Source organism: Heptranchias perlo, chromosome 1 (assembly GCF_035084215.1).
Source record: "Heptranchias perlo isolate sHepPer1 chromosome 1, sHepPer1.hap1, whole genome shotgun sequence".
Classification (NCBI taxonomy): Eukaryota; Metazoa; Chordata; class Chondrichthyes; order Hexanchiformes; family Hexanchidae; genus Heptranchias; species Heptranchias perlo.
Genome location: NC_090325.1, coordinates 92,160,047 through 92,172,192, shown reverse-complemented (window position 1 = coordinate 92,172,192; position 12,146 = coordinate 92,160,047).

Genomic DNA, 12,146 nt, shown 5'->3' with positions numbered 1-12,146 from the left:
GGAATGGGACCAGTGACCGAGAGCAGGGCGGGGATATAAAGGAATGGGACCAGTGAACGAGAGCAGGGCGGGGATATAAAGGAATGGGACCAGTGACTGAGAGCAGGGCGGGGATATAAAGGAATGAGACCAGTGACCGAGAGCAGGGCGGGGATATAAAGGAATGGGACCAGTGACCGAGAGCAGGGCGGGGATATAAAGGAATGGGACCAGTGAACGAGAGCAGGGCGGGGATATAAAGGAATGGGACCAGTGACTGAGAGCAGGGCGGGGATATAAAGCTGAGACCAACTCAAACACAGGCAGAAATTTGAAAGAGTGACATCAGAGAACAGCAGGTTGGTCACTTGTTGGTGAGTAATAGATTTTTTTGCTCTTTAAGCTGGGGGAATAGTTTAAATTAGGAACCTATTACATGCTAATACTTTATTAAATTAATAACTTAAACTAGATAAATTAATTAGTTTAAAAAAAAACTAAAAATATACCAAGTGAATTAATTACATAAAAACTTTAATTAAGTAAAAAGAACAAGGTTACACAGAGATGGCAGTGCAGGTGGTGTGCTGTAACTGAGGCATTTGGGAGTTTGTGGAGAGCAACGTGATCCCAGGCAACCACATCTGCAGTAAGTGTCTGCAACTCGAGGAACTTCGGCTCAGAGTTGTTGAGCTGGAGTCCAAGCTGCAGACATTGCTATGCATCAGGGAGAGGGAGAGTTACCTGGACACTTTGATCCCAGAGGCAGTCACTCCCCTTAAGTGATGATGTGGAGATGCCGGTGATGGGACTGGGGTTGACAATTGTAAACAATTTTACAACACCAAGTTATAGTCCAACAAATTTATTTTAAATTCCACAAGCTTTCGGAGGCTTCCTCCTTCGTCAGGTGAACGGTGTGGTAGGTAGTGGTTTAAGTTAGGTAGTGGTTTACATTTGGTTAGTGGTCAGGGACAGGAGGATGTGACTGTGGCTCCAGCAGGTAAAGCGACCCCAGATGCAGTGGTGGAGGAGCCTCAGCCTTTGCCCTTGTCCAACAGGTACGAGGTACTTGCTACCTGTGTGGATGAGAACAAGAACTGCATGGGGGATGGGCAAATTGACCATGGCACCGTGGTACAGGAGGCCATTCAAGTGGGGGGCAGTGAAAAGGAATGTGGCAGTGTTAGGGGATTGTACAGTCAGGGGGATAGATACTATTCTCTGCAGCTGCAAACAGAAGGCCTGAAGGCTGTGTTGCCTGCCCAGTGCTGGGGTTAAGGACATCTCCTCACAACTAGAAAAGAACTCGGAGCCGGTGGGGGGGGTGGGGGATCCAGTTGTCATGGTCCACGTAGGAACCAACAATATAGATTGAACTGGGAATGAGGTTCTGCTGAGGGAGTTTGAGGAGCTAAGATCCAAATTAAAAAGCAGAACCTCAAAGGTTATAATCTCTGGATTATTACCTGATCCGCACGCAAATTAGCATAGGGACAAACAGATTAGATGGTTAAATGCGTGGCTGAAAGAGTGGTGTGGGAAGCAGGGGTTTCAATTCATGGGGCACTGGTAGCAGTACCGGGGAAAGAGAGAGTTGTTCCATTGGGACGGGCTCCACTTAAACTGGGCTGGGACCATGTCCTGGCAAATTGAATAACTAGGGTAGTAGATAGGGCTTTAAACTAATAAGAGGGAGGGAGGGTTCAGGTATGTCTAAAGAGAAAAGTGAAGGCTGTGGAGCAGAGTAGCGATTTGGGTAAAAACAAGCAGAGTGTATCAGGAAGGGACAGAGAATTTAACAAAGGTAATAAGGCATTAGTGACTACCGTCACATCAGGGAAAAGTAGTAAAAAGTTAAAATTAAAGGTGCTATATCGGAATGCATGAAGCATTCATAACAAGATAGATGAATTAATGGCACAAATAGAGATAAATGGGTTTGATCTAGTAGCCATTACTGAGACGTGGTTGCAGGGTGACCAAGGTTGGAAACTAAATATTCCAGGGTACTTGAGTTTTAGAAAAAATAGGCAAAATGGTAAAGGAGGGAGGGAAGCCCTAATAATAAAGGATGAGATAAAGGCAGTAGTGAGAAAGGATCTTAGCTCACAAAATCAGGATGTAGAATCAGTATGGGTGGAGACAAGAAATAACAAGGGGCAGAAAACACTAGTGGGAGTAGTTTATAGGCCCCCTCACAGTAGTTACAGTGTTGAACAGAGTAAAAATCAGGAAATTAGAGGAGCATGTAACAAGGGTAATGCAACAATCGTGAGGACGAGTTCATGAAATGCATTTGAGACAGTCTTCTAGAACAATATGTTGAGGAACCAACTAGGGAACAGGCTATTTTAGATCTAGTATTGTGTAATGAGACAGGATTAATTAGTAATCTTATAGTACAGGATCCTCTGGGGAGAGTGATCATAATATGGTAGAATTTCATATTGAGTTTGAGAGTGATGTAGTTAAGACCGCAACTGGGGTCTTAAATTTAAACAAAGCCAATTATGTAGTTATGAGAGGTGAGTTGGCTAAAGTAGATTGGAAAATAAGATTAAAAGATATGATGGTAGATAAGCAATGGCAAAATTTAAAGAAATAATTCATAATTCTCAACGAATATACATCCCTTGAGGAATAATAACTCCACAGGAACTCCATGGCTAACTAGAGAAGTTAAGGATAGTATTAGATTAAAAGAGGCTTACAATGTTACCAAGAAGAGTAGTAAGCATAAGGATTGGGAGGGTTTCAGAAATCAGCAAAAGGTGACCAAGAAATTGATAAAGATGGAGAAAATTGAATATGAGAATAATCTAGCAAGAAATATAAAAACAGATTGTAAGAGCTTCTCATATATGTAAAAAGGAAGAGATTAATGAAGGTAAATGTGGGTCCCTTAGAGACGGAGACAGGAGAAATTATAATGGGGAATAAGGAAATGGCAGACGTTAAACAAATATTTTTTTATCTGTCTTCACAGTAGAAGACACAAAAATCCCATCATAAATAGTAGGGAACCAAGGGTCTATTGAGAGTGAGGAACTTAAAGCAATTAAGATAAGTAAAGAAAAAGTACTGGAGAAATTAATGGGACTAGAAGCCACCAAATCCCATGGACCTGATGGCCTACATCCTCTGGTTTTAAAAGAGATGGCTGCAAAGATAGTGGATGCATTGGTTTTGATCTTCCAGAATTCCCTAGATTCTAGATTGGTTCCCGTGGATTGGAAGGTAGCAAATGTAACCCCGCTATTCAAGAAAGAAGGGAGACACAAAGCAAGGAACTATAGGCCAGTTAACCTGACAACAGTAGTAAGTTAAATGCTAGTATCTATTATTAAGGACATAGTAACCGGGCACTTAGAAAATCATAATATGATTAGGCAAAGTCAACACAGTTTTATGAAAGGGAAATCATGTTTAACAAATCTATTAGAGTTTTTTGAGGGTGTAACTAGAAGGGTAGATAAGAGGGAACCAGTGGATGTAATATATTTGGATTTTCAAAAGACATTCGATAAGGTGCCACACAAGAGGTTATTACACAAGGTTAGGGCTCATGGGATTGGGTGTAATATATTAGCATGGATTGAGGATTGGTTAACGGGCAGAAAACAGAGAATAGGAATAAACAAGTCATTTTCAGGTTGGTGGGCTGTAACTAGTGGGGTGTCGCGAGGATCAGTGCTTGGGCCTCAGCTGTATACAATATATATCAATGACTTAGATGAGGGGACCGAGTGTAATGTATCCAAGTTTGCTGACGATACAAAGCTAGGTGGGAAAGTAAGCTGTGAGGAGGACACAAAGAGGCTGCAAAGGGATATAGAAATGTTAAATGAGTGGGCGAGAAAGTGGCAGATGGAGTATAATGTAGGGAAATGTGAAATTATCCACTTTGGTAGGGAGAATAGAAAAGCAGAATATTTTTTAAAAGGTGAGAGACTAAGAAATGTTGGTATTCAGAAGGATTTGGGTGTCCTTGTACACGAATCACAGAAAGTTAACATGCAGGTACGGCAAGCAAATAGGAAGACAAATGGTATGTTAGCCTTTATTGCAAGGGGGTTGGAGTATAAGAGTAAGGAGGTCTTGCTGCAATTATATAGAGCTCTGGTGAGACCACACCTGGAGTATTGTGTACAGTTTTGGTCTCCTTACCTAAGGAAGGATATACTTGCCATCGAAGGATGGAATGCAACGAAGGTTCACGAGATTGATTCCTGGGATGAGAGGGTTGTTCTATGAAGAGAGATTGAGTAGAATGGGCCTATATTCTCTGGGAGTTTAGAAGAATGAGAGGTGATCTCATTGAAATGTATAAAATTCTTAGGGGGCTTGACAGGGTAGATGCTGAGAGGCTGTTTTCCCTGGCTGGAGAATCTACAACTAGGGGTCATAGTCTCAAGATAAGTGGTTGGCCATTTAGGACCAAGATAAGGAAAAATTTCTTCACTCAGAGGGTTGTGAGTCTATGGAATTCTCTACCCCAAAGGGCTGTGGCAACTCAGTCATTGAGTACATTCAAAACTGAGATCGATGGATATTTGGACACCAAGGGAATCAAGGGGTATGGGATAGGGTGGAAAAGTGGAGTTGAGGTAAAAAAATCAGCCATGATCTTGTTGAATGGCGGAGCAGGCTCGAGGTCGAGGTCCACCTCAATCTCAAAGGCGCATGATACTACAGTGCAATTAAGCACCACTGGCATTCCTGGCCCTCAGATATCTCCTTGGTACAGCACCAGGATAGGTTTAAGAAAGCAAAAAGGCAACATGGGTAGGCCCGGTGGTAAAGGAAATACCTGTTGTAAATATATAAAGTGCACAGTAAAACCACTTTGTGTTATGAAGTTCAGTGCTCTGATGTTAGTGTGTTCACCACCAATTGGAATGTGGTATGTCCTATGACGTGGTGTATCTTGACTTGCAAAAGGCTTTTGAATAAGATCTGAAAGGTTATTAATTGAAAGAGCTATTAAACTCAAAGCTGTGCGGACTCAGGGTTAACCCTGCGAATGGAAAAGAAACTGACCGAATGGTGGGAAACAATGAGTACTCATTGGAGGAGTTATGCTGGAATGGGAAGAAATACCGAGTGGGGTATCTCAGGGCTCAGAGCTGGGATTACTACTGTTTCTAATTTACATAAATGACCTGGATTTAAAAACTCAATTGCTGGTGCTGGGCTATTCAGGGTTTACCTGTAGATAACTGAAAACTTTTGGTTCTATAACGGGCAGGTAATCTGCTCCACCAGTTTACTTTGCTTCCTTTTATTAAGGGCTATCCTGTCCTGTACGCTGATAAGGAGTCTTAAGATGTTGCTAGTTCAGGCGGTACAGACAGTGGCCAGGAAGGTTCCAGATTCAATCCATGGTCTGTGCTGGTCTCGGGTAGGGGTGGCAGTAGGGTCACTACAATCGGCTGTAGCACCCCTGGGTTAAAGGGTGAAAAAAAATCAGCCTGCGTCCCCGCTCTTGATCATGTCTGCATGTATGTGAATGCCAGGTAAGGACAGATTCAGGCTCAGCTGTGAAGCCTCCACCATTGGATAGTCTCTGGCACTCACTGCCGAAGCACACATTTTAACAATGGCCACTTTAGCAAGGTACTGGAGTATGTCTGGTGCACTTGGAACCATACTCCAGTGAGGAGTCAATAAAGGAGGGGAGTGGAGGAAAATGTATATTAGATATAGAGGGGGTGAATTTCCTCAGAGATTCTCCCGATCAGCCGCCATAACTTTTTCGGAAGATCCATGGGAACTCCCTTTATGCATCTATCTGGTGTTTCTGCCGATCTTCCACCGAAGTTATGGCAGCTGATTGGGAGAAACCCCAAGGAAATTCCTCGCAACTTTCTAAGGTGTCTCCCAATCTCCTGCCATAACTTTGGCGGAACCCCCCGGAAAACGGCTTGAATGGCCATTTTTAGCCATTCATGCAGTTTCTCCAGTGGTTCCGCTGATCTTCCACTGCAGAACCACTGTTAAAACTTTCTGGTCTGTGTCATGTTTATATTTGCTTTCTTTGTTTAGCTGGGTAATTTGCTGACTTTGCACTCCCAATGGGGCACCTCACTGCCAAATTTGCATATCAGAAATTTAGGTGCACACTGCACACGATTTTCTGACCATTTACAATACTGTTTAGAAACTTATGTGCAGGGGATGCCCAGATCACCAATATCTGCTCCTAGCAGCCGGGTTTCTGCCTCCCTGGGCGGTGGAAGTCAGAAAATTACCCCTTAAATTCAAACATATTTGGCATTTGGAGAATTGTCTGAAGCTGAGTTTTTGTATCTGAATCTTACAAGGTGTTCCATCCAGACTTATAGTGAGAACATGGATCAGTGACGTCTTTGCACTGAGGACACCATCCAACATGTTGTCCCGTCTTCACACTGTCCATCGTGTTGTGTGGCACTACCACCGTGCTAAATGGGATAGATTCAGAACAGATCTAGCAGCTCAAAACTGGGTATCCATGAGGAGCTGTGGGCCATCAGCAGCAGCAGAACTTTATTCCAGCACAATCTGGAACCTCATGTCCCGGCATATTTTTCACTCTACCATTACCAACAAGCCAGGGGATCAACCCTGGTTCAATGAGGAGTGTAGAAGAGCATGCCAGGAGCAGCACCAGGCGTATCGAAAAATGAGGTGCCAACCTGGTGAAGCTACAACTCAGGACTAAATGCATGCTAAACAGCGGAAGCAACATGCAATAGACAGAGCTAACCAACGGATCAGATCAATGCTCTGCAGTCCTGCCACATCCAGTTGTGAATGGTGGTGGACAATTAAACAACTAACAGGAGGAGGAGGCTCTGTAAACATTCCCATCTTCAAAGATGGCGGAGTCCAGCACGTGAGTGCAAAAGACAAGGCTGAAACGTTTGCAACCATCTTCAGCCAGAAGTGCCGAGTGGATGATCCATCTCGGCCTCCTCCTGATATCCCCACCATCACAGAAGCCAGTCTTCAGCCGATTCGATTCACTCCACATGGTATCAAGAAACAGTTGAGCGCACTGGATACAGCAAAGGCTATGGGCCCCGACAACATCCCGGCTGTAGTGCTGAAGATTTGTGCTCCAGAACTACCCGCGGCTCTAGCCAAGCTGTTCCAGTACAGGTACAACACAGGCATCTACCCGACAATATGGAAAATTGCCCAGGTATGCCCTGTCCACAAAAAGCAGGACAAATCCAATCCGGCCAATAACCGTCCCATCAGTCTACTCTCAATCATCAGCAAAGTGATGGAAGGTGTCATCGACAGTGCTATCAAGCGGCACTTACTAAACAATAACCTGCTGACCGATGCTCAGTTTGGGTTCTGCCAGGACACTCGGCTCCAGACCGTATTACAGCCTTGGTCCAAACATGGACAAAAGAGTTGAATCCCAGAGGTGAGGTGAGAGTGACTGCCTTGACATCAAGGCAGCATTTGACCGAGTGTGGCACCAAGGAGCCCTAGTAAAATTGAAGTCAATGGGAATCAGGGGGAAAACTCTCCAGTGGCTGGAGTCATACCTAGCACAAAGGAAGATGGTAGTGGTTGTTGGGGGCCAATCATCTCAGCCCCAGGACATTGCTGCAGGAGTTCCTCAGGGCAATGTCCTAGGCCCAACCATCTTCAGCTGCTTCATCAATGACCTTCACTCCATCATAAGGTCAGAAATGGGGATGTTCGCTGATGATTGCACTGTGTTCAGTTCCATTCGCAACTCCTCAGATAATGAAGCAGTCCGTGCCCGCATGCAGCAGGACCTAGACAACATCCAGGCTTTGGCTGATAAATGGCAAGTAACATTCGTGCCAGACAAGTGCCAGGCAATGACCATCTCCAACAAGAGAGAGTCTAACCACCTCCCCTTGACATTCAACGGCATTACCATCGCCGAATCCCCCACCATCAACATCTTGGGGGTCACCATTGACCAGAAACTTACTTGGACCAGCCATATAAATACTGTGGCTACAAGAGCAGGTCAGAGGCTGGGTATTCTGCAGCGAGTGACTCACCTCCTGACTCCCCAAAGCCTTTCCACCATCTACAAGGCACAAGTCAGGAGTGTGATGGAATACTCTCCACTTGCCTGGATGAGTGCAGCTCCAACAACACTCAAGAAGCTCGACACCATCCAGGACAAAGCAGCCCGCTTGATTGGCACCCCATCCACCACCCTAAACATTCACTCCCTTCACCACCGGCGCACTGTGGCTGCAGTGTGTACCATCCACAGGATGCACTGCAGCAACTCGCCAAGGCTTCTTCGACAGCACCTCCCGAACCTGCGACCTCTACCACCCTAGAAGGACAAGGGCAGCAGGCACATGGGAACAACACCACTTGCACGTTCCCCTCCAAGTCACACACCATCCCGACTTGGAAATATATCGCCGTTCCTTCATCGCCGCTGGGTAAAAATCCTGGAACTCCCTACCTAACAGCACTGTGGGAGAACCTTCACCACACGGACTGCAGCGGTTCAAGAAGGCGGCTCACCACCATCTTCTCAAGGGCAATTAGGGATGGGCACTAAATGCTAGCCTCGCCAGCGCCGCCCACATTCCATGAACGAATAAAAAAATAAGACTGTTGGGTAAAAGAAATAAAAAATAAAATTAACGTGAAAGACGTTGGATTCAGAGTCTATGGTGGGTGGTTAATTTCATGTTATCAAACTTTGGGCATGGTTCTCGTTGATTGTAAGATGGGAGAAATGTCCCTTTTCCTCCTGTTATTGATGACTTGCTAACAAAATCACAAGAACCCACGGTGGGGTTGAATTTCCACAGGGGTTCACCTGATCGTCCATCTTAACTTCAGATTTCCACAGATCTTCCACTGAAGTTATGGCGGATGATCAGGAGAACGCCATGAAAATTTAACCCCACAGTTTTATAATATACCATTCCTGAGAATGTGGTTTTGTTACTGGTCAATGACGATGCACCTGACATAATGATTCTTTAATATTATTCTTGCAGGAAAGAAGCCATTTAACCAGTGTTAATATCCAAAAGTTTGTTAATTTATCTATGGAGCATGCAATTTTTGTGGATAATGGCTCATCGACAAAGTTTCTGAACAGGTCCTCAATGTGGTGGCAATGACTGATAAGGCAAAACAGAAGCAAAATTTTGTTGTGGAGTGGCCCTTAAGTATGCAAAGCATAGCAGTATGTTGCTGAAAGATTGAACACTCGTGTCATCTATCTGGAGAGCCTAAGTGGAGATCCAGAAGAGGTTGTATGACTTAAAGAAGAGCACAAGGTAAGACATGAATATTACTGTAAAGTAACAGTATAGGATATAGGTGGACATGACAGAAAGCTGTGATTGTTAAAAATGTAAGCAAAACAAAAGTACTGACACGGAGAAACACAGGAGTCGGCCATTCAGCCCCTCAAGCCTGTACTGCCATTCAATGAGTTCTTGGCTGATCTGTATCCTAACTCCATTTATCCAATTTGGCTCCATATCCCTTAATACCCTTGGAGAGCAAAAATCTATCAATGTCAGATTTAAAATTATTAATTGAGCTAGCATCTACTGCTTTTTGTGGGAGGGAGTTCCACACTTTTACCACCCTTTACATGCAGAAGTGTTTCCTAAGTTCTCTCCTGAATGGCCTGACTCTGATTTTAAACATTAGCAAGAATATATATTGAGTTACATAACAGAAGTCAAATTAGCAGGCTTTTGCAAAGAATATTATATATACAATGATGGGCAAAACCATGTACTGCAGGAGGATTTTCCATGGGACAAATTACCCTGTCTTTGTCCACTATGCTTATATTTGACAGTAAATCTTACACGTAGTAGGAGGTCAAAACCTGGAACAGATGTTGGACTGAATGGTTTGAAGGAACTGATGCCATATGAAGAAACAATAGTTGATTTATTTGTGTCATAGACTCTGGAAGGAATTGTGGAGATTGGAAGAGTGTGCAGAACTACTGTTTGTACCTTATTAAACACATGATATGCTGCATCAGTCTGCCCATACAACTGATTATGTACAAATTCATAATAGTTTAGATAATTGCAATACAGTATATAAAAATGATAGGCGCTTGTGTACTCATAATACCCCATGTGCGCTCTTTGACCACGTTCACCCAAAAAACACCTCACCAATACCTGCTACCACATCCACTTGGCATAAATACAAGCACAGGTATGGGAGAAGATCATAGTAATGCTGAGGAGGAAGTATATGGTAAGGCACTGATTACTGGTGGTGAGAGGGTAGTACTAGTGAGGGTTGATGAGGGCTCAGCTGGTACAGGCAGAAGTACAAAATGCCGAGTGCCCCTTCCAAGTTAAATGGAGATACAGGCCTTAGTGGATTTGCTTTCCAGTGGCTGCTGTTAGAGCAACTGCATCGTATTGTGGAGCCCCATGACCTCGAGCACACCACAGCAGAAGGTGGTCTGCTTAGTGTGGGGAATCCAATGTCTAGATATTAATTTCCTTAACATTTTTCAGCCATCGAACAATTATTCTTTACTATATAAGATGGATCCAAAATATCAATTAACTTTGCTTTGACTAGAAACAGAGCAGCCCACTTGATTGGCACCCCATCCAGCACCCTAAACATTCACTCCCTTCACCACCGGCGCACAGTGGCTGTAGTGTGTACCATCCACAGGATGCACTGCAGCAACTTGCCAAGGCTTCTTCGACAGCTCCTCCCAAACCCGCGACCTCTACCACCTAGAAGGACAAGAGCAGCAGGCACATGGGAACAACACCACCTGCACGTTCCCCTCCAAGTCACACAACATCCCGACTTGGAAATATATCGCCGTTCCTTCATCGTCGCTGGGTCAAAATCCTGGAACTCCCTTCCTAAAAGCACTGTGGGAGAACCGTCACCACACGGACTGCAGCGGTTCAAGAAGGGGTTCACCACCACCTTCTCAAGGGCAATTAGGGATGGGCAATAAATGCTGGCCTCGCCAGTGACTCCCACATCCCAGGAACGAAAAGAAAATAGGAACAGGAGTGGGCCATTCAGCCCCTTGAGCCCGCTCGACAATTTGATAAGATCATGGTTGATCTGTGATCTAACTCCATATACCTGCCTTTGGCCCATATCCCTTAATACCTTTGGTTGGCAAAAAGCTATCTATCTCAGAATTAAAATTAGCAATTGAGTAGCATCAATCACCTTTTGCGGAAAAAAGTTCCAAACTTCTACCACCCTTTGTGCGTAGAAACGTTTTCTAATCTCACTCCTGAAAGGTCTGGCTCTAATTTTTAGACTCTGCCCCCACTCCTAGAATCCCCAACCAGCGGAAATAGTTTCTCCCTATCCACCCTATCTGTTTCCCTTAATATCTTATAAACTTCGATCAGATCACCCCTTAACCTTCTAAACTCTAGAGAATACAACTCCAATTTGTGTAATCTCTCCTCGTAACTTAACCCTTGAAGTCCGGGTATCATTCTAATAAACCTATGCTGCACTCCCTCCAAGGCCAATATGTCCTTCCGAAGGTGCGGTGCCCAGAACTGCTCACAGTACTCCAGGTGCGGTCTAACCAGGGTTTTGTATAGCTGCAGCATAACTACTGCCCCCTTGTACTCTACTCCTCTAGATATAAAGGCCAGCATTCCATTAGCCTTATTGATTATTTTTAGAAGTAGGACAAAGTTCACGATTTCAGGTATAGCATGGCTGGGTTATCTCAAGCAGGCAGCGTATTTAAAAACTTACCAACAAATGACACATGAAAAGTAATACTGTAACACATGTGACATATCATTCTATCTGTGGCAGATCAGTGACAACACATTACAGTGATCGATTAAACATCCATAATCCTACTATTGTATTAACTTCAGCCTTATAGCACTCTTGCTTCTGAGTCAGGAGGTTGTGGGTCCAAGCCCCCCACCAGAGACTTGAGAGGAGATATAGGGGCAGAACTTACTCAGACAGGACGTCGTTCCTCAATGGCATCCTCTCCAGCCGCCGTCGAATCCATTGGAGCAAGTTCGCGAATGCGCACATGTGCAGTAAAGCCCTGAAATCGCGAACTTGCTCCGATTGGTTCACCGGCATTTTGACAGTTACAAATCAAAGGGCTACCTACGCTACAATCAATACAACCATCAAACATCCGTAAACTT